At 44.6% G+C, this 23,550-nt stretch overlaps 1 long non-coding RNA gene across 12 annotated transcripts in view; it reads right to left on the minus strand.

The window, feature by feature from the left end:
* LOC109439545 (uncharacterized) overlaps positions 1-23,550 on the minus strand; it is a 96,379-nt gene that overhangs the window by 59,986 nt on the left and 12,843 nt on the right. For 11 of the 12 annotated variants that reach the window (XR_012490052.2, XR_012490051.2, XR_012490050.2 and 8 more), the window contains exon 2: positions 17,353-17,423. This is a non-coding gene — a long non-coding RNA (uncharacterized LOC109439545). Of the gene's footprint in view, positions 1-17,352; positions 17,424-22,535; positions 22,667-23,550 lie in introns of those variants that run through there. The other variant, XR_016022004.1, reaches the window with a different exon arrangement.

Genomic DNA, 23,550 nt, shown 5'->3' on the forward strand with positions numbered 1-23,550 from the left:
TCTGCCCCCAGCAACTCTTGCCCGTGCTTTTCTTCTTAAAACAATTTTCTGACTCTTACCCCTCTGTGCTTTTGAAACCTTTCACAACACTCGTGCGACCATGGCAAGGAGGGCTGGTGAGGACAGCACCGGTCAAAGGACACCAGCATCACTGAGATGAAAATGAAAGCCTTTTCCTGTCATTCAGAGCAGAAACAGAAATGCTCTTACAAAGCTGGGCTCCTTAGTATCAGTGGGGACATTAAGATTTGGGAATGGCAGAAGTCAGCACGTAGCCATCAGAAGTGAAGTAAGTGGGTGTAATCACTATAACAGACAGTTCTGTCAGAGTGCAGAGATCCAGGAGATGGTTCCTAAGACCTGGTATCCTTAGAGACAAGAGATGTGAATGGATAACAAGGGTGTCATATAATGGACATAATCAAGCGATGAAGGAACAGAAGGCTGAGGTCAAATGCCTCAGTTCAAAGTGATGTTCCTTTGCCCAGGTGAGACTGAGAAACCTTTACAACCAGACTCTTGACGGGTAAAGAGGTCTAGTAGTTAAGAGGACGGGGTGTGCAAAACCTCAGCAAGCGTACACCTGTTGGGATTTTGTAGTTCATCTCAGAAGGGACCTAAATGAATTTTTGAATAACTGTACACGTCTTTCAAAAGATCATGGACATGGAACTCACATTAGCATGATACCCAGGGACTCAAAGCACTGCCATGGCCCCTGTTTAAGGCTTAAGGAGGTACAGGAAATTGATGGATACCCTGCCTATAACTGTGTCATGCTGACCCACATGGTCCATGGAGCCATCCAGTGGTTATTTCTCCAGCAACAGATGTATAAGGTAAATGGATATATTTAGCAATTAATGGAATTCTCACAGCGATTCCTACATGTGCAGGGGAAAGATATTATAGTAGGAAAACCAAACCGACGGTTAGTGGAAACATCGAAATCTATCTATTACCACTCTCAACCATTCAGTAAGACAAAATAATGTCACATGCCACGACAAATGCAGGGATTCGGGTAACCGTCAAAAACTTAAGTATACAGGGGTGGTGGTTCCATCATCTCCCCACTTAATTCACTGCTAGCTGATATCTCCAACATCCAGATGGATGATGGCAGATGAAAATGTATTACTACAATATTATACCATGTTATAACTAAACTGTAGTTGCTGTGACAATTGTTGTATCGTAAATAAATTAGTGAATAATACAAGTACTCACTCTGATATGTGGTATACAGCTTTTGATCTGGCAAGCACACTCTTTTCAAACCTCAACAGGAAGTGGTTCAGCAACCGTGTGCAATTACAGGGGACCAAGAACAGTACATATTCACAGTCTCTCACTCTCGAGCTGTGAAGTCCAGCAACAGATGTATACTTTCACAGACATGTGGGGCCGTTGTATTGAAAACAACATGTTAAACAGACCAGGTGACCCAGGAATGTGAAGGGAAATAAGTGGTCCAAATTTCCACATATGAAACAAATACGTCATGGAGATGTAATATACATCACGGGGAATCGAGTCAATAATATTGTGATAGCTGGTCAGATGGTTGCTGAATTGATGGTGGTGATCATTCCTTAGGTATGTACGTGTTCCACAACTATGGTGCACCCCTGATACTCATGTAATATTCTATGTTAGCTATGTTTTTAATAAAAATCTTCAAATAAAAGAAACTGTGATGAACAATTCAATCACTAGTTTGGGTAAAGGAGATCATCCTCTATAACATAGGTGGACCACATTCAATCAGTTGAAGACCCTAGGAGAAGAGATTGAGGTGTCCCAATGTAGAAGGCGCTCTGTCTCCAGACTGCCTGCAGAGTCCCAGCAACTTCCCTTTACCCCTGGGTCTCCAACCGGCACCCTGCCCTGATTTCAAATTTGCCAGCCCCCACAATTCCATGAGCTTATTCCTTAAGAAAAAATCTTACTCTGCATGTATATACAGACTATTGGTCCTGTTTTCCTAGAGAACCATGACATACACAACCCTCTCCCCTGTTGGAAGACAAAGGCGCCATGTTTGACAAAACAATGCACCTCTCCTATAGACGTCGAAACCTTAATCGTCAGTCCCCACCAAAGTTACTTTACCCGACAAAAGGGACTTTGCAAGTCCGATTAAATAAAAAATCTTGAGATGTGGAGATGATTCTGGATATCCTGGTAAGCCCGATCTAATTACAAAAGACTTCATAAGAGAAAGGCAGGAGGGGGCGTATCAGAGAAGGGGGTGTGATGGAGGCAGAGGTTTGTTTTTGTGCTTTGAAGATGGAAGAAGTGGCCATGAGCCAATGAATGCAGGTGCCCTTTAGAAGCTGGGAAAGCAAGGAGATGTTTTGCCCTTTGCAACTCCCAAAGGATTCAGGGTGCCCACTCCTTTATTATAGCCATCTAAAACTCCTGTCTGACTTCTGACCCCATGAACTGTACGGCAACAAAATTGTGTTCTTTTAATCATTAACACTTTGGTGATTCGCTACAGCAACAATAGGAAACTAACACACTCTGCTTCTTGAAAGTCTATGCCCGTGCCTCAAATAAGGCAAGACAACAAGGACCCATTGCAAGCTGTGGCCACCAGCCTTCCTGGTCACCACACACGCAGGAAGGGTCAAATCTCAGCAAAATCAGAAGAAGGAATTGTTGGGTTGGCTAAAGAGAAAGAAAGGACCATGCTACCCAGGAATTACAGAATCGGTTCTCATGCAAAAGAAGGCTCAGGAGAGTATTCCTGGGAGCCAGGATTCTCAGAATCCTAAGGATGATGAACCGTAAACCCAATTAAAGGAGAGTTTCTCTATAAGGGTCAAACTCTTATCACACAGGACTGAACCCGTTGGCCATGGCCACAGGGTGTAGGTACGCTGAAATAACCGTTGGAAACTTAGAATCAATGAATGCCACATTAGTGAAGCAGAAATGCCAAAAAGCACAGACTTGGCTTTTGTGCAGACATTTACTAGGTCTTCCTCCCTGGCTCCTAGGAGGTCACTCCCAGAACTCTTGGAATTTCCTCATGATGGGAGTGTCTTTGTTAGGCGTCAACCTCTTACATTACACCTGAGCTCATACTAACGAGACCAGGACGGAGGCTGATCACCAGAAGGACGGGCCAAGTGACAAGAAGTTTGTGGCTCTGAGTCAGCCTGACCTGCACAGAGTCGGGAGCTGCAGATTGGGTTCCATCACGTGGCCAAGAATGAATGAATGATGCCCACGTGATGTGACCCAGGAAACGCTCGGGAACCTGCGGACAGGGTGAGGGTTCTGGGTGGTGAACACATCAATGTGCCAGGAGGGAGCTGCCTGTCTTACTCCACCAGGGGTAGCCAGCAGAGCCTGGTACTGGACCCGCCCGGCCTGGCCCTTCGAATCTCTCGCTTTCGGTGGTTCCGAACTGTGTCCTTCAAAATTCCTCAGGAAGATGAATCAGTGAGAGTTTGCATTGACGGGACCAACAACAATACACATTCCCAGCTCCCCACTGTACTTCTAAGGATCTGCTGCACTGGGCATTCTGAGGACCATCACATTTACTAGATGACAGCGTGGTAATCAGACCTGACGATCGAGAAGTCGCAAGTAGGCTGAATGCCTACTAAGACACATGTGCTCCAAAGGGTGGAGGCGGAGGTCTGCTAATGTTAATGATTGATGACAATGACACCAGTGATGACAATGATGCCAGTGACAGGCTCACATCTAGTTTAGAGAAAGTTGGAGAGTTGGATGGCCTCGGGGACTCTCCATATCTGTGACCATTCGGGGCTCTGCTATATGTGTTACATATTTAGGGATCCAGCAGTCGGGCATGTTGGACACACCCTGCAAGAAGGGGCACATTACGGCACCTAGTGTCTCCTCTAACCCATGCTGGAGAAGTGAATGATGCTTTAGGGCACTTCTGGCAGGACCTAAGAAGAGAGGAGAAGTGCGCACTCCTAGGGATCTGGAGCAAGGCCTTTCCTCTGCAGCAGAAGAGAAACAGCTCCTGACATGCTCTTAGGCCTTGGGAGAGATGGTGTATCTGAACCTGGGACATAACGTGAAATGGTATCTGAATTTCTCATCATGATCTGGGTTCTATCGGACACATCCACTCATTAGGTCAGAAAGGCCCGGCACATCCATCATAAAACAGAAGTGATTCATAGAATCAGGCATGGACAGGTGGCTCAGACCCTCTCAACTCACACCTCTGGGCCCATGAGAAACTCCCTGTGACCAGCTCTGATGGGTAATTTTATGTGCTTACTTAACTGGGCAACTGGATACCCACATATTAAGTGCAACATTGTTCTAGGTGCCTATGTGAGGGTATGTGTGTGTGGATGAGGTTAACATTTGCACGGGTGGACTGAGGAAAGCACACTGCTCACTTCAAGGTGGTGGGGTTTATTCATCCCTCTGAAGGCAAAATAAAAGACTGAGCAAGAGAGAAGTTGCTCTGTGCCCCTTTTATCTTTGAGCTGGGATGTTAGTCGTCTGCCTTTGGACTCAGACTGCAACACACAACATTGGCTCTTGCGGTTCTCAGGCCTTCTGAGGCATAATTTGAGACTTCTCATTCTATATAATCCTGTGAGCTGTTTCTCTAAGTAGATCGACAGCTCTCTCCAAATAAACAAATATTAAATGTAGATCTACAAAGATATATATATATATATATATATATATATATATATATATATATATATATATATACCTAAACATATAAGTAGATGCCCTATTGGTTCTTTCTCTGTTGGACAACCCTGACTAATACACCAGCGAACAAAGAAGGAAAGGGTCTGAGCTCGTTCATAGGTAGTAGCACAGTAAATGCCTTTGCACTGAAATGGACAGAAGGTGTACTGCAGTCGCACCCATGGGCAGCCTTGTAGGTAGACAGTGCTGAGGGGAAATTGGTCCACACCCTCCCCAGTGCTTGCACAATGGGCTTTTAAAGTGGCACAGATGGATGCTATGCACGGGCCCTACAGCATGCGTTCCCACTTGCCCAGGTACTACAGCCACTGCCACCACTGAAGGCTCAAATTTACAGCAACAGAGACCAACAGTGGACCAGTTGTATGGTACCAAGCTCCAAGGACACCAACCAGTCACTTGGTGCCAAGACTGGTGTGCTATCTGACCAACAACATCAACTTGGACAATGGACTTACTTTACAGTGAAGGAAGGAGTAGTGGGCACATGAGTGCGGGACCCACTGGCCTCACCACATACATGTCACCTCTAGTTGCCACTCAGATAGAGCATTGAAATGGCCTCCTAAAGATGCAGCTGAGGCACCATCTTGGAGATGACACCCATGAGGTTGGAATGCTATGCTTCTGGATACTCTATATACTTTAAGTCAATGGCCTTTATATTGTGCCATGTCCACAAAAGGTAGAACACATGGGCCTAGGAACCAGGAGAGAGAATGTTCACTCTTATCCACCGTCACTCTTAGTAACCACTTGGAAAATCGATGCTTTTCATCCCATCACTTTTAGGTCTGTGGGACTAGAGGGCCTGCATTCAAGAGAGGAAGAGCTTTCACCAGGGGACACTGCAAGGATCCCATTAAACTCTAAGCTGTGGCTGCTGTCCTGTCTCTTTGAGCTCCTCATTCCGAGAGATCAGCAGGCAAGGGTAGGAATGACCCTCATGGCAGGAGTAATTGTCTCTGCTCCTTAGAAGGCAGGGATGCTGTTGCTGATGGTGGGTGCTAGAATATTATTGGCACTCATGAGACCCATTGGGCACCACTTAGTGCTCTATCACCCTATTTAATTAGGAAAGTACAGCAAGTCCTCCGTGACCTGAGAAGGCTATGATAGCCAGGGGCGCCCTGCATGGATACCCTTCTGTCTAGACTGGCCCTGATTCCATGTGAGCTACCACCCCATATGTGGATCGCGTCATCTTCCTGCTCATACTAGGATGCCCTATCCCAGGGAGAAAATCCACGGTGGGGGGTGTCCTCTGTCTGCTTGGGCTCTGACTCACAAGGCTGCTCCTCTCCACACACACACGGACTTGCTGTATTTACTTAAAACTCAGTGACAACATCCCCGCCACTTTGTTCATGAGCACGTTGGGCATCACAGCTGGGGATAGACACTGCCTGGAGTCCACAGAACGGGTCCTTCTTCCCACTTCATTATTAACGTCCTCCTCTGCTGAGTCACCTTCTAGTGAACATTCACATGGGACACAAATGTCTTTGTGTTTTTTGCCCTTTCAGAGCAGTCTATCCATATACCTGTGCACAAATTCCTTTGTCACCACTTTTCTGATCATGTTCCCTCCATGTCCCTGACCATCCAGCCAAACCATTGGCCAGAGCCCATGAATAGGGAAATAATCACACATCTGGCTATTGCTCCTTCCAAACAAAAAGGCCAGCCTTGTGCGTGGCCTGAAGGTCTGCCCACTGAGCGGATTTCCCGGAAAAGGGGCTGGAGTGCTGTAGCTGCCCAGTATGGGTGATACATGTATGTTGGGAAGAACCATCTGTAAACCAACCTGACTGTCTCTTCAGGGTCAATTGACTGTGCAGAACTCCCCAGGACAGAAGGCAGTACAGCAGGAGTGGGGACCCTGGGCGTCTGGGCCACGTCTTCATTGAACATACTTGTGCCTCCTGGGAACCAATGTGGGGATTCTCACACTTGCTGGGTATATATACCCTAATTATGCACCGCAGAAGTAGGGAAATAACCACAGGATAGGTTCAGGGACCCCTGGGCCCACTGTGAGGTGAACATGGACTACAATTCCATGCATCAGCTGACCTCCGCAAGTCCCTTCTCTAACTGGTGGCCGACAGTGATGTTTGGGTCTCCGAGTATTACTGTCAGTTCAGAGCCAGTGTCCAGTAGTCCCCCAAAAGTCATGTTGTTTTTCCCCAACGCACAGTCATCCTGGTAAAGAACATAGATCTGTTTGGGAAAGACTGGGAGAAATAATAAACGTATAAATTGTGGGTAGTTGGGATCCTTCCTCAAGGGGACGTGGCCTTCCATTCATTCAAGGAGTTCTGGGTCTGTAAACTGACCCGAGTCTGGGACTTGATTGAGGGGCCACAATACTCTGTTTCTATAATTCAAGTTATACTTTTCTTTCCTTGGCATAGAACTCTTCTGCTTACACAGATCAAGTAAGAATTTAGTAGACTTCACACCTATTTCACTTCTAGGAACACTAGGGTCATCTAGCCAATGCCACTGGTCTCTGTGAGTCAGACTATTCTGATTGCTGCTTTGACTCTGCTGTCCATTAACCACCCACCTTGTCGTAGACAACAGTCAGGCATCACTTAACAACGGGGACATATTCTGCAAATGCATTGCGAGGAGATTTTGGCATTGTATAAACATCAGAACTCACACTTACACAAACCTAGATGGTGTAGCTTACTACACACCTAGGATGTACGGTATAGCCTATTGCTCCTGGGCTACTGTACTAAACACTGTAGCCTATTGTAACACAATGATAAGTATTTGTGTATCTAAGCAATGAAAACACACAGCTAAATATGGTATAAGAGCTTAAATATGGTATACCAGTATAGGGCACATACCATGCATGGAGCTTCCGGGACTAGAAGTTGCTCTGGGTGAGTCAGTGAATGAGAGGTAAGTGGATGTGAAGACATAAGACTTTACCATATACTACTGTAGACTTCATAACACTGTCCCACAAACCTTCCTCCTGCTTCCTTCTGACAGAGTCACAGAGAGAACATAAAACTGTCAATGCTATTCCATGAGCAGGGATGTGGGCTGGATTGATTGGAAACATCGAGGAGAAACTGGCTGTGTCAGGCATATTGCCATCACAGTGACTACCAGGAGGGAGGGAAAGGTGACCTGAGCATCAGTATGAATAAGAAATCAACATGGAGAGAGAAAGAAAGGTGGAGGATTATCATGGCAATGTGGTTTTGGATATTAAAATTGGAGCAGTCATCAATTTTGGAACCCTTTTGGTAGTCATTTATAGCTGGTGGCCTGCTTCGGACCACACCAGAACACCACACAACTACCTTCCCAAATGGCACACCCAAAGGGCAGGCAGGATAGGCACTCCAGCCCTGCTAAAGCATATCCTGCTCCTTAGGGTCAGCCCTTGCACAACAGTTCCTGCACTGTAGTCTAGGCCAGGTCTCACAACCAATCAGCTGAGGATCAATCCCTCCCATTGATGTGCGAACAGCAACCAAGGCTCACCTAACAATAGGAGGGCACACACAACCCACACATGGAGCACCTGGCTCAGGTGATCAGGGAGACTGCGCCACTGGGCCCCACAGACACCTACTACAGAAGGCCACTCTGCTAAGATCGGAAGACATAGCAGCCCTATCTAATACATCGAAACAAACACCGGGAGGCAGCCCACATAAGGAGAGAAAGAAACATATCTCAAATGAAAGAACAGAACCAAGCCCACAAAAAATAACTAAACAAAACAGAGTCAAGGAACCTACCAGATGCAGACTTCAAAACACTGGTTATAAGGATGCTCAGTGATCTCAGTGAGACCTTCAACCAAAAAAAAGGAGGCACAAAAGTGGACATAGAAAACATAAAATAGAACCAGTCAGAAATGAAGAATACGATAACTGAAATAAAGACTACATTACAGGGAATTAACAGTAGATTAGGTGAATCAGAGCATCGAATCAGCGATTTAGAATATAAGGTAGCAAAAGACTCTTAATCAGAACAGAAAAAAGAAAAAACATCACCCCAAAATGAGGATAGCTGAAGAGGCCTCTGAGATAACCACCAAGTGTACCAACATTCATATCATAGGGGAACCAGAAAGAGGAGAGAAAGAGAGAGCAAAGAATTCAAAACCTATTTGAAGAAATAATGACAGAAAACTTCCCTGACCTGGTGAAGAAAATAGACATAAAGCCGAGAGGGAGGAGGAAAAATGGCGGCATGAGGTGAGCCTCTGTAAAGCCCCCCTGGAATTTACAACGAATCGAACAACAAAAGCTCCACAAAGGACTCCCTGCACAGCAGACAGGCAAGACGAAGAGGCCGACTACCAAAGTCACCCACAGGTGGGAGAATCCCGTGAGCGGGGCAGGAGGAGGGAAGGGAGAAATGCGGAGACGAGCCGTGTGGGCGCAGGACGCACACCTAGCTCAGTGCTCCGAGCTCGCTGCTTCCCAGAACTACCACAGCTGCGGGAGAGGGAAGAACTCGGACTGCTAGGGCTCCGCTTGTGGCCCATGGGGCTGAGGGGGCAGCATATAACACGGCTGAACCCAACGCTCACGGCAGAGACCTCGGAGAAAAGACTGAGGGAAGAAGGCTGAAAACGGTGGTTTAAGCCCGCACTGCCGAGCAGAGAACGGAGCCTTAGGCACTGAGACTAGCCGCCCCCTCCCTACCTTCCCAGAGTTCGCCCCGCCCCCACCTGCCCGGTGCTAGAAGCGGAACATAGCAGTGTCAGATCAAAAGAACAGAATATTTGCTGTTCTGAGAACTGTGGACCGTAGACACAGATTCGCAACCCAACTAGTTCCGGCAAAGTGGAGGGAGCTGTGGAAGCAGGTCCGGCTGTGGTGGTGGTCGCCGCCATTGCTCTGGGCCACCTCTCATAACTCACCCCGCCCCTGACCCCACCTATCTGGGCGGATCCCTGCAGGAGTAAACAGAACTGCTGAAACACACGGGCTCTGAATCTGGAGCTGGAAGAGCTTTGGAACATCAAAAGCTCTCCGCATATCCACCGGGACATTGCACCCTGTAACCTAGACGAACTATTAACAGAGGAGAAGCCCGCCTCCCAGGGAATCCCCCATTGTGTGAGAAGCTGGAATTGTGCAGAGAAAACATAGCACTACAGTGTGGGAGAAGAAAAATAAGCTGCAGTTGGAGAAAAAATAAAACAGTCTACCAACAAGTACTGGAAAACAAAAGAAAGACCGCTTCCTATCAACCTATTGCAGAAGCCACGCCTGTAGATGTCTAGGAAGAGAAACAGTAAATCAGTAATTGCCATGAATGACCAAGGCAACAAGATAGCTCAGAAAGAAAGTGAAAAATCTCCAGAAAAGGCACTTAAAGATACAGAAATATGTGACTTAAATGACAGAGAATTCAAGGTTGCAGTTCTGAAAAAAACGCAACGAGATGCAAGAAAACACAGATAGGCAGTTAAATGAATTCGGAAACACAATCAAAGAACAGCATGAGCATTTTACGAAAGAGATTGAAACTTTAAAAAAGAAACAAATAGAATTTCTGGAGATTAAGAACTCAATAGAAGAAATTAAGAACGAAACAACCAGCTTAGATAGTAGAGTTGACCAGATGGAGGAAAGAATCAGTGACATCGAAGATAGAAACCTGGAAATTACACAGATGGAAGAAGAAAGAGACTTGAGACTTCAAAGAAAGGAAAGAACTCTACAAGAACTTTCTGACACCATCAGAAAGAGCAATATAAGAATAATGGGCATGCCAGAAGGAGAAGAAAGAGAGAAGGGAACAGAGAATATATTCAAACAAATCGTCGAGAGAACTTCCCAAACTTGTGGACAGAACTGGACCCTCGAATCCAAGAAGCAAATAGAACACCTAATTACCTCAATCCCAACAGGCCTTCTCCAAGGCACATTGTATTGAAGCTGTCTAAAACCAACGACAAAGAAAGAATCCTCAAAGCAGCCAGGGAAAAGAAGACGGTAACTTACAAAGGAAAGCCCATTAGATTATCATCAGATTTTTCAGCAGAAACTCTACAAGCCAGGAGGGAATGGAACCAAATACTCAAACTATTGAAAGAGAGAAATCATGAGCCAAGAATAATATATCCAGCAAAGATATCCTTTAGATATGAAGGAGGAATAAAGGCCTTTCCAGACATACAGAAGCTGAGGGAATTTTCTAATACACGACCTGCACTACAAGAAATACTAAAGGCAGCTATCTGTGCACCATCAACAGGGACAATTTGTGGCAACCAAAACATAAAAAAGGGGAGATTAAAGGCCTGAACCAGAATTCGGGAATGGAGAAAGTAAGCGTGCTGAAGAAAACGGAATACTCTAAATATCAAACTTTCTTTTACATAAACTTAAGGGTAACAACTCAAAAAAAATCCAGAACTGAAATATATACTGTAATAGAAGAAGAAACAGAGGGAAACATCATAGAATACCACCACACAGAAATAATAGACAACAACAAAAAGGCAAAGAAACAATGCAGACACAGCCTTACCAGAAAACTAAAGATAGAATGACAGGATATCCTCACATATCAATAATCACCCTAAATGTAAATGGACTGAACTCACCAATAAAAAGGCACAGAGTAGCAGATTGGATCAAAAAATTAAGCCCAACCATATGTTGTCTCCAAGAGACACATCTCAGCTACAAGGACAAGCATAGACTCAAAGCGAAAGGGTGGAAATTGACATTCCAAGCAAATGGTACCCAGAGAAATTCAGGTGTAGCCATAATGATATCAGATGAAACAGACTTCAAGGTGAAAAAGATAACAAGAGATAAAGATGGACATTTCATAATGGTGAAGGGGACTGTACAACAAGAAGACATAACAGTCATCAATATTTATGCCCCCAATCAGAGAGCACCGAAATATACCGAGCAACTACTAACAGAACTAAAGGGAGAAATTGACCAAAACACAATTATACTAGGGGACTTAAATACATCATTGACAGCTATGGATAGATCATCCAAACAGAAAATAAATAATGAAATAGCAGCCCTAAATGACACATTAGATGAAATGGACATAATTGACATTTATAGAGCACTTCATCCTAAAACATCAGACTATGCATTCTTTTCTAGTGTACACGGAACATTCTCAAGGATAGACCATATATTGGGACATAAAATCAGCCTCAGCAAATTTAAGAAGATTGAAATCATACCAAGCATATTCTCTGATCACAAGGCTTTGAAATTGGATATCGACTGCAAAAAGAAAGCAGGAAAAAACACAACTACATGGAGATTAAACAACATGCTTTTAAAGAATGACTGGGTCAAAGAAGAAGTTAAAGGAGAGATCAAAAGATACATAGAAACAAATGACGATGAAAATACATCCTACCAAAATTTTTGGGATGCAGCAAAAGCATTTTTAAGAGGGAAATTTATCTCATTACAGGCTTATCTCAAGAAACAAGAAAACTCCCAAATAAACAGCCTCATGTTACACCTTAAAGAACAGGAAAAAGAAGAACAAGTGAAACCCAAGGTCAGCAGGAGAAAGGAAATAACAAAAATTAGAGCAGAACTAAATGAAATAGAGAACAAAAAGACAATAGAAAAAAATTAATGTGACAAAGAGCTGGTTCTTTGAAAAGATTAACAAAATCGACAAACCCTTGGCTAGACTCACTAAGATAAAAAGAGAGAAGACACTAATTAACAAAATCAGAAACGAAAAAGGGGAAATTATCACGGACACCACAGAAATGCAAAGGATCATCCAAGAATACTATGAAGGACTATATGCCACCAAATTCAATAACCTAGAAGAAACGGACAAGTTCTTAGAAACATATAGCCTTCCAAGGCTGAACCATGAAGAACTGGAAAATCTAAACAGACTGATGACCAGTAACGAAATTGAATCAGTCATCCAAAACCTTCCCAAAAGCAAAAGTCCGGGACCGGATGGCTTCACTAGTGAATTCTACCAAACCTTCAAAGAGGATCTAATACCAATCCTGCTCAAACTCTTCCAAAAAATTGAAGAAGAGACAGTACTCCCTAACTCATTTTATGAGGCCAACATTACCCTGATACCAAAACCTGGTAAGGACAGCACAAAAAAAGAAAACTACAGACCAATATCTCTGATGAATACGGATGCAAAAATCATAAATAAAATTCTAGCTAATCGAATACAACAATGCATTAAAAAGATTATTCTTCACGACCAGTGGGGTTCATCCCCGGGGCACAAGGATGGTTCAACAACCGCAAATCCATCAATGTGATACATCACATAAACAAATAAAGGACAAAAATCATATGATTATATCAATTAATCCAGAAAAAGCATTTGACAAGATACAACATCCATTTACGATCAAAACACTTAATAAAATAGGTATAGAAGGAAAATACCTTAACATAATAAAGGCCATATATGACAAGCCTTCTGCTAATCTCATAGTTAATGGTGAAAAACTAAAGCCCTTTCCTCTACGTTCAGGAACACGACAGGGCTGTCCCTTATCACCTCTGCTTTTCAACGTAGTGTTGGAAGTCCTCGCCAGAGCAATCAGGCAAGAGAAAGAAATAAAAGGCATCCAAATCGGGAATGAAGAGTTAAATTATCACTCCTTGCAGATGACATGATGCTATATATTGACAACCGTAAAGACTCCACCAAAAAGCTATTAGAAACAATCAACGAATACAGTAAAGTTGCTGGCTGCAAAATCAACGTACAGAAGTCCATTGCTTTCCTATATACTAACAATGAAATCTCAGAAAAAGAAATACAAAAAACAATTCCTTTTGCAATTGCAGCAAAAAGAATAAAATACCTAGGAATAAACTTAACCAAGGACGTGAAAGACCTATATGCTGAAAACTATAAGACATTTTTGAAAGAAATTGAAGGAGACACAAACAAATGGAAAGACATTCCGTGCTCATGGATTGGAAGAATCAACATAGTTAAAATGGCCATATTACCCAAAGCAATATACAGATTCAATGCAATCCCCATCAAAATCCCAATGGCAGTTTTTAAAGAAATAGAACAAAAAATCATCAGATTTGTTTAGAACCACAAAAGACCCCGAATAGCCAAAGCAATCTCAAGAAAAAAGAACCATAATGGAGGTATCACACTTCCTGACTTTGGCTTGTACTACAGGGCTACAATAATCAAAACAGCATGGTATTGGCAGAAAAACAGACACATAGACCAATGGAATAGAATTGAGAACCCAGAAATAAAACCACATAAATATGGACAGATAATTTTTGACAAAGAAGCTAAAAACAAACAATGGAGGAAAGCCAGCCAGCCTCTTCAATAAATGGTGCTGGGAGAATTGGATAGCCACGTGCAAAAGAATGAAACTGGACTGCTATTTGTCACCATGTACCAAAGTTAATTCAAAATGGATCAAAGACTTAAGCATAAGACCTGACACAATAAACTGCATAGGAGAAAACATAGGTACTAAACTTATGGACCTTGGGTTCAAAGAGCATTTTATGAATTTGACTCCAAAGGCAATGGAAGTAAAAGCTAAAATAAATGAACGGGACTATATGAAACTTAAAAGCTTCTGCACAGCAAAAGAAACCATCGACAAAATAAAGAGGCCACCAACTGAATGGGAGAAGATTTTTGCAAACAGTGCCTCCGACAAGGGGCTAATATCCAGAATATACAAGGAACGCATGCAACTCAACCACAAAAAAACAAACAACCCAATTGAAAAATGGGCAGAGGACCTGAAGAGACGTTTCTCCAAAGAGGACATACAAATGGCAAATAGACATATGAAAAAATGCTCAAAATCACTAATCATCACAGAAATGCAAATCAAAACCACAATGAGATATCACCTCACCCCAGTCAGAATGGCTATCATCAACAAGACAAATAGTAACAAGTGTGGAGAGGCTGTGGAGAAAAAGGAACCCTCATACACTGTTGGTGGGAATACAGACTGGTGCAGCCGTTATGGAAGGCAGTGTGGAGGTTCCTCAAAAAATTACAAATAGAATTACCATATGACCCAGCAATCCCTCTCCTAGGTATCTACCCCAAAAAATCTGAAAACATTCAGAGATAAAGACACGTGTGCTCCAATGCTCACTGCAGCTTTGTTTACGGTGGCCAAGACATGGAAACAACCAAAATGTCCTTTGATAGATGAATGGATAAAGATGTTGTGGTATATATACACAATGGAATACTATTCGGCGGAAAGAAAAGATGATATAGGAACATTTGTGACAACATGGATGGATCTTGAGAGTGTAATGCTGAGCAAAATAAGTCAGACAGAAAAAGCAGAGAACCATGTGATTACACTGATATGTGGTATATAAACCTAAAACAACAAAAGAACAAGACAAATGAGAAACAGAAACTCATAGACACAGACAATAGTTTAGTGGTTACCAGAGGGTAAGGGGGGAGGGGGGGTGGGAGATGAGGGTCAAGGGGATCAAATATATGGTGATGGAAGGAGAACTGACCCTGGATGGTGAACACACAATGGGATTTATAGATGATGTAATACAGAATTGTACACCTGAAATCTATGTAATTTTACTAACAATTGTCACCCCAATAAATTTAAAAAATAAAAAATTAGACATAAAGCCCAGAAGAGTCAGAAAAGAAGATGAACCCCAAGAGGCAACACCAAGACGCAACATCATTAAAGTGACAAAGGTTAAACACAAAGAGAGAATCTTAAAGCAGCAGGAAACAGCAGTGAGTTACCCACGAGGGAGGTCCCATAAGACTGTCAGCTGATTTCTCAGTGGAAACTTTGCAGGCAAGAAGGGATTGGCAGGAAATATTCAAAGTGATGAAAAGCAGGACCTATGATGAAGACTACTTGACCCAGCAAGGCTGTCATTTAGGATTGAAGGACAAAGAGCTGCCCAGACATGAAAACCCTAAGAGTTCATTACCACCAAACCAGTATTACAAAAAAACATAAAAGAGGCTTCTTCAAGAACAAGATAAAAAACAGACGTGTGTCCCTGGGCACCACCCGTGGGCCCCTCCAGGGCTGCCACACTCAGGGATGCCTATCCTGCACCTTGCTACAGCCTGACAACAGATGTCCCACCAACCCCGTGTTCGTGCTCCCTGTTTAGCCCGCAGCAGCTGCCCTCCCCGTGGGTGAGTCACCTGGCACCCCGCGCCCCACCGCCCCCCCTCAACTTTCCACTCTGTACTCCCCTAGGAAATGGTTGCATCGTGTTCAGCCCTCCCTGCCTCTCCTCCAGCCTCCAATTCTGGGTAAAACACCTCTCTGGAGCGTGGCAGGGATGGCATTCTCCCGTTGCCAGGATCGCGGTGCCTCCCCAGGCCCAGAGTGTGGGGAAAACAGACCCTCGACTTGCAAGCCTAACCCACGCAAGAGGGCCTGCACTGCCAGAGAAGCCTTAGGGCCTGGAGACACCCACCCCGCCAGCTAATGAAGGAGACAATCAGACGAACTTCTTTCCCTTTCTCCCATATGAAACTTAGGGGTCCCCTCACCGCCTCTAGTAATGCCCAGGCCTAGCACACCCCAAGACTGGATATCTCCAAGGTGCGCATACCATGATATGCGGGAATAGATTTTGCACTGGTAGCGGTGGGGTGGAGGCCGCCTTCAGGAATAAAGACATCTGGGGTACAGGAGCCCCGTGAAGGCTCCCTTGAACCCTGGCAGCTCTGGCCAGCCACAGGCCAGCCCTGTCGAGTGAGCCACGGGAGAGGGAGGAGGAGTCTGTCAGCCCTGGGTAGTAGGCGGCTTTGGGAGGGCGAAAGGGGGGCGGGGGGAGGCAGGCAGGCCGGGCAACGCAAAAGCAGGCGGCACTCATCCGGAGTCCCCTCTCCGTGCCTTTTGTGCTTTGCAGCCTGTGCTGGTCTCAGAGCCTAGAGATAGGAGTGCTCTTCCTGCCTTTCCCGCCTTCAGCGAATTTTTTCACTCTTTCTCTTTTCTCTTTAGCTTCTCACAACAGTTTCCTCTCACCTGCAGAGTCATTGTTTTTTCTGAGATTCACCAATGAGGAAATAGGAAGACTCTTGCCCAGGTGACATAGAATCAGAAGAGACCCAGGATCTTGGCAATCCCAAGAAACTTCATACCCTTTGTAACGCTCATGATGGTCTCTCTCTAGAGGACGAGTTGCCTCCCTTTGCCGTCATGTCAAAACGCTGCTACAGTGTAAAGCTTAGAGATCTAACAGCATGATGGAAGAAAAGAAAAGGGTGGTCTTCCAAGAAGCGTGTGCCAGCCAAACAGAAGCAGAACTGGTGATCTGAATGAGTGAAATTGTAATCCAAACATACTGAACACCACGGATGTCGATTCGTATTTGTAGGATTAATCTTGGAGTGTTTGTTACCTAGTACTGGGTTAACTAGGACATTACATGAAAACAAGATACTGTAATTAGAAACATTTTGGTCAATGCCCTTGACTCTGAAGTAAACAGAGTACATCGTAGTAAAGGAGAAGTTAGAAACAGTCCCAAGAGGGCTTTGTGTGGAAACCAACAGGGTGACTCTGCCTTATTACAAGTACCTGGTCCTGGTCAAGTGGGAACAAAGACAACATGGGCTGACCTGTCAGGTGGCCTGAGGTTCCGATCCCGCTCCGCTGCAACTTTCCAGATCCCTGTGAGTGTGGGTTTCCTCTAGAAAAGATATAACAAGACACTTATATTAAGGGTTGCTTTAGACATTACGCTTCATAATGTATCTAGAGAGCCCCTCTCTGGCATAAGTACCTGTAACAGAGCAGGTGCTCAGTGCTAGCTCCTCACTCTCCTGCCCACCCTTGTTACTAGTTTCTACCCATAGAAATGAAGACATAAGTTTAAGGATCCTGAATAAAACAGAAAGCAGAATTATGAAAAAGAAAATTATGAATAATAAAATAGCAATAACTACATATCTATAAACAACTACTTTAAAAGTAAATGAATTAAATGCCCCAATCAAAAGATACAGGGTGGCTGAATGGATAAAAAAACAAGCCCCTGCCAAAAGCTGCCTACAAGAGATTCATTTCAGATCAAAGACAAAAACACACCTAAATTAAAGGATGGAAAGTGATATTACGTGACAATGGAAACAAACAAACAAAAAAATCCACTGGGGTAGCAATACTTATAGTAAACAAAATAGACTTTAAAACAGTAATTAAAAAACAAAGAAGGACCCAGTAATCCCACATCTGAGTATTGATCAAAAAAGCCCAAATCACTAAGTCTAAGGGTCACGTGTGTCCAAATGTTCATTGCAGCATTATTTACAATAGGCAGGATATGGAGGCAGCCTGGCTATCATCAATGGAAAAATAGATACAGAAGACAGGGTACATATATACACTGGAATATTATTCAGTCATTAACATGAATGAAATCTTGCCATGTGCAACAACATGGATGAACGTGGAAGGTGTTGTTCTGAATGTAGTGAGACAGAGAAAGACAAACACCAAACAATTTCACTTATATGTGAAATCAAAAGAATAAAATGAATGACAAACCAACTCATTGATACAGACAACATTTTGATGGTTTACAGATGGGAGGCAATTTGGGGAAACGGGTGAAATAGGGATTAAGAAATACAAACTGGTAGTTATAAAATAGTCATGGGTATGAGAAGTGCAGCATAAAGAATATATTCAATAAACTGTAATAACTGTATATGGTGTCAGATAGGTACCAGATTGCTCATGGTGATTACTTCGTGTGTTATGTACATGTCTAATCGCTGTGTTTCACACTGGACACTAACATAATATTGTATATCAACTATAATTGAAAAATAAACTTTATTATAAAAAATCAAACTGTACCCTCGTGCTATAGGAATACTGTAATCATAGGTACAGCACTTGCCTGAGTTCTATGAGTCTTTCTACCAAAAATCCAACCTGAATGGATCCTGAGAACCCCAAACAAAGTTGGTTCCAAGTGTGGAATCCCCAAGAATTCTGAACCTGGGGCTACTGCTGGATTTGAGCAGTTTTGTGGATGACTTTGCCCTCAAGCAGTGGAGTCTGCACTGCTCTGAATGGTCGGTGTCAGAATGAATTGCACCACAGTATTGCAGTGGAGTCAGGGATCAAACCCTTCAGAGAAGTACACTTGCTGGGGTGGGTTTCCAATATAAGTTAGAAGACACCAGCCAACTGGAATCCTCAGGAGGGCTGGTGAGAACAGCACTGGTGAAGGGACACCAGCATCCCTGAGATGCCAGTGGAGGTCATCCTCCGGAGGTCAGGGCTGAAATCAGGAGGTGCTATTACAGAGTGGGGCTCCATAGTAGCAACAGGGTGACAGGATCTGGGAGTGGCAGAGGCCAGCACGTATCCATCAGAAGCAAGGTGGGCATAACTGCATAATAGGCAGCACAATCAGTGCAGCCTGTCTGCGGAGATCTAGGAGGTGGCACCAGGAATATGGTGTCCTTAGGGACAAGGGATATGAAAGGCCAGCAAGGTAGTCAGTTAATAGACACAATCAAGAGATGAAGAATGGAGGAGTAGAAAGCTGAGGTCAGCTGCCTCTATGCCACGTGACGACCCTAGGCCCAGTGAAGACCTGAGAAACCCTCACACCCTGACTCCTGACTGATAAAAGCCCAGTGTCCATGAGGAGGGTGCCTGTAACACCAAGACAAGAGTAAACCATTGTGATTCCACAGTTCATTTAGAAGGGACCTATAGACATTATTTGGGCAACTGTACAGCTGGGAAAGAAGCATACACAGATGTTTCAAGAGCTCTTGCACCTGGAGCCCAGAATGGCATGACATTCAAGGACTCAAAGCACCACCGTATGCACTGTTTAGAATATTGGCATAAAGGAGACATGAAATTAGGGAATTGATACATAGCCCACATCTATCTCCCAATGGGCACACTGGGTCTGTGTAGACTCAGCCGGTCGTCATTTTCCCAGCTCTAGGTGTATAATCAAAATCGATACACAGAGCAGTTAAGGGAATTCTCAGAGTAGGTACTTGACCTGGAAACATAAACTATTGCAGGAGCAAAAAACAGATGGTGTTCAGTGGAGACTTCTAAATCTATCTGTCCGCTGATAATCGTCACTGATAATTCAGTAAAAGAATTATCACATCCCAGGGCACATGGCAGAGATCAAGGCTAGAATCAAACTGAAGGATACAGGGATTGTGGTTCCATCATGTCCCCATTCATCAGTCCAGTATCTTCAAAATCCAGATGGATAATGGCAGATAACAGTGCATTTCTGTAAATATACCCTAGTTTAATCCAAAATTGCTGTTGTTGTGACAAATGTATCTTAACTACAGCAGTTGCTGACACAACCTTGCATGTGTGGTACGCAGCTGTTGATATGAAAACACACGCTTTCCAAAACTCTTCAGAAAGTGGATCAGCAACGGTGTGCATTTATATGGGACCAACACCGTGTGTGTTCATGGTCTCTCGCTCTCTGGCTGTGGAGTCCAGAGGGTTCTGGACATTTCGCAGAACACCACATGGGGCCGTTATACTGATGACAACGAGTTAATAAGACCAGCTGAACCAGAGGTGGCGCATAATCTGAACGTCCGAGTGAGACATGTGGTCTGTGTCTTACTGAAGATCAACAACGATAACGTCAGTGAGGACAATGACATCCATTGATAAGCACGATGCACCGACAGGAACAGCTCTAATGATCAGCAATTTAAGCAAAGGCTGAGAGGTCCATGGGCTGTAGGGCCTCCACCTCTGTGACCACTCAAGGATCTGCTACGTCTGTGAAGTCTCATGGCTCCAACAGTCATGGGCCATGAGACAGGTGGACAAGAGACAGGGCCAAGCTGGACTTAACCCACAGAGTAAAAATAAGTTACTGTACATGTACTTCCATGTAATCCATGTTAGAGGGAGAAAGGAGCTTTGCCAGGCCTGTGGCAGGACAAAACAGTTCTAATGCAGACTCCTAGAGATTTCAAGCAAGACCATGACTTCCACAGAAATAAACAGCTCCCAACCTATGCGTCAGCCTCTGGAAAGACGGAGTGTATGAACGGCCGGAAGCAACATGTCCGGGTAACCAGAACTCCTCGTTGGGACCTGGCTTCTGTCACACCCCTAACATAAGGTCAGGTGAGGAAAGCAGCATACATCACAAATAGAAGTGATCGGTCCTCGGTGCTTTAAAGCAAGCTGTGCATGTCAACCTGCTGTGAGGGTGGCAGTGTGAAACACTATGGAAACTACTTACTTGTCACGTCTTGCATTCTCTGCAATCCCGTTCCTTTTCTAGTCTGACTACCTCACACTCAAACTCACTTAATGACTCACATCCCCAAAGGCCTCAGTGCAAATCTGCTTTCATGTGTTTGAGTCCTCCAATCCCTCATGGCTCTCTAGGTGCCTAACCCCTCACTGGATGCTCCTCTCCCTCTCTCACTTAGCTTCTCTCCCGTGACCCCTGTCCGCCCTGACGTTTGGTGTTCCCTCTTGTCCCCAATGTCAAGGAACCAATGTGAAATTACAAGAACATTATCCTTCCCTCCATTCTCAGTACTGCTGTCCTGAAACCCATCCCAGTCTGGATGAACAACACCCTCAAATTCATCATAGAAATTTTAACTGCTACTCTTTTAAATGGTAGGTCCTTCCGCTCAACCTCAAGCTCAAGACCCCCACTGGCGAAGCCCTCCTCCATGGCAACAGCAGATCCTTTTAATTGCAAATCACATCCAACATCTCAGCCCCTTCCCAGGCTTCAGAATTTCCCACCTGTCTCTGCACAGGCGCCTATACTTCCGTGTCATTCCCTGCTGCCCTCCTCGGGTTTCAACACTCCACCTCTGGGGTAGGTTATCAAAGATTCAGCCCAATGCTCACTAGTAAAACAGCAGGCATACAACTAAGGCAACCTACGCAGTAGAAACTATTTCTCAACTCTCATGTCCTGCTTGTTAACTCATTTTCAGACAAGCACACTGAGTTTGTGAAAAAACAAAGCAAGCACTTAGGTGAGAACACAACTGTCCGCCCTAAATTGAAAGACCAAGTGGGCACTGGGGAATGAGCATGTAGGGAGAACTACAGGACAGCTTGCAGCAGGCAGGATCTTTAGGCCACTAGAGGGCAAATGCCGATGGCTTTTTAAGGAGACACGACAGGAAACAAGCTGACAGGCTCTATGACAGAATATCTTTCAACGTGTGTGTGTGTGATGTGTTCCTCAAAGGCAAAGTGAAAGTGTATGTGGGATTAGAACAATGTTGGCTGTTAGGGCTGCCGCACTGGTGCACCCCTCGTGGTGGGGACAGAGGCTGGATCTTTGGGGACCCCTATTATCCTTCCACAGTATTAAAACAAAAGCACATGTTCACTCCTCACATATGAGAAGAGTTGCCCCTGTACTTGAACTACTCTGTGCTCCTCCTACACTGTAGGAAAGTCCCCTTGCCTCTTACTGCCTATGGCTCTTGCACTACTGGTCAGCCGTCCAGTTGGCGGGAAGCAATTTTGGATCACGACTGGCCCTGGGTACCTCACTACACTCTCATTGGCCAAGACTTCCTGTGGGGGAGGAGCACTTCTCCCTACAAAAGCTGACGCAACCAGTGTGACATCAAAGCTGGGACTGAGACCAAGAGGCGCGCTCACTATGAACTTCTCCTTGGAATCGCTTATTAATTATTCCAAAGAGTATGCAGTGAGTAAGGCGGCTAAATTTCTCACAGACAAGATTTGGAAATTGGGAAGATATACATTAATGACATATGGAATGGAGCAATACCTCATTGTCTTAGATCCATTGGCTAATATTCTCATCCGTTGGAGACTGAAAATTGAACTCAAGAAGATAGGTCTGGCTGCATACAACGTGTTGGACGGAAGAGGTTTGATAAACAAAATGACACAGTTGTTCAGACCCCTGAGGCGTCGCCAACCAGCACAAGTGATTATGGTTTAATTTCTGTTTATGAATCGAGCAGAGTATCTACAGAATCTTCGAGAATTCTTAAGAGACAACCAAACACATTAATTTTTTGAGACGTTATTTCGGCTTCGTTACTATATATAAATCCCGTACCTTATGATAATCATGGTCAGAAGGACCCACAGATTCCTGCCTTGGCTGCCTGGAGAGATTTCTCAACCACTGAAGGGAAACGTTGACTCTCAACTTTACTTGCATCGCCATGCTAACTCCGCCTCCCTGACCAAGAAGAGGAACTTGAAACAGAGAATGAAGGATTGCCCAACGGGAGACCTGGTCTCCGGGTTGGTTCTGTGGTGACGTCCTTCTCATTTTGGGGTGAGTCTGTGGCCTGGGCTTTGAGCAGGGGAGGGGTCCCGATCAGGAGAGAACCCAAGACGAGCCCGGAGGACGCCTTCCTGGGGCAAGAGGTGCTGCGGGGCATGAGCCTGGATGGGGTTTAGGAGGTGGGCAGGTTTCAAAGGTAAAATTCTGGAGTTCGGTCTGAGGAGGCTTTGAAAATCTTCTGCCTCTGTGTGAGGAGCAGGCGCAGGCGCAGGGGCCGTAAGTACACAAGCTGGCGCCTGGAGAGGACACTTCCAGATGTGGGGGGAGGAGTGAACATGGGCGCAGAGGAAAACGGCCACTGAGCTAAAGTGGCTGCCGGGGTAAAACGGCCGTCATGAGTGAGTCAGCGGAGTGAATTGGGCCCAGAGGAGCCAACTGGGGAAGGAAGTCATCAAGGGAAAATATATGGTCAAGACAGAGTGAAGGCGAGGAACCCCCAGAAGTTTAAAGACAGATTTGGAAAACTTGGATGGGAAAGGATGTG

This window comes from Rhinolophus sinicus, chromosome 8 (genome assembly GCF_057876585.1).
Source record: "Rhinolophus sinicus isolate RSI-liver-muscle chromosome 8, RSI-T2T, whole genome shotgun sequence".
NCBI classification, from domain to species: domain Eukaryota; kingdom Metazoa; phylum Chordata; class Mammalia; order Chiroptera; family Rhinolophidae; genus Rhinolophus; species Rhinolophus sinicus.